This window comes from Propithecus coquereli, unplaced genomic scaffold (assembly GCF_000956105.1).
Source record: "Propithecus coquereli isolate 6110/MARCELLA unplaced genomic scaffold, Pcoq_1.0 Scaffold25, whole genome shotgun sequence".
NCBI lineage: Eukaryota > Metazoa > Chordata > Mammalia > Primates > Indriidae > Propithecus > Propithecus coquereli.
In genome coordinates, this window is record NW_012148063.1 from 2,758,076 (window position 1) to 2,758,509 (window position 434).

The window sequence follows — 434 nt, forward strand, 5'->3', positions numbered from 1 at the left end:
TATATATAATAAGTAATTGTTTATGAGGAAAATAGCAAGATAATGCTCCACACTTTTCTGAACACTACTCCAAAGTCATGCTATTCAGGAGTTTAAGACCTTCCTGTGGTTCTGTGGTTATTCGTTGATGAATAAAAAATAAGTCAGGAAAAAAATCCACCTTCGTTGATGGAGGAAAATGTGTTGGCAAGAATTCTGGAGCAGCAGGAAAGAATGATGACACAATGATAATAATTCATCATTACCTGGAGAACAAGGAACCCTCCTGAGGCCAGCTGAATGGCTTCAACTCAGCAGGTGCAGACAGAGCAAACACAGTTTCTATCTCCAGCATGGAATCATATTTTTTTTGCAATATCCTACATGGTATTGCTGCTAAAATTTTCACAATGGCAGGCAAAGAGACGTCAGCACTCTGCCTATGGAGAGTCTAA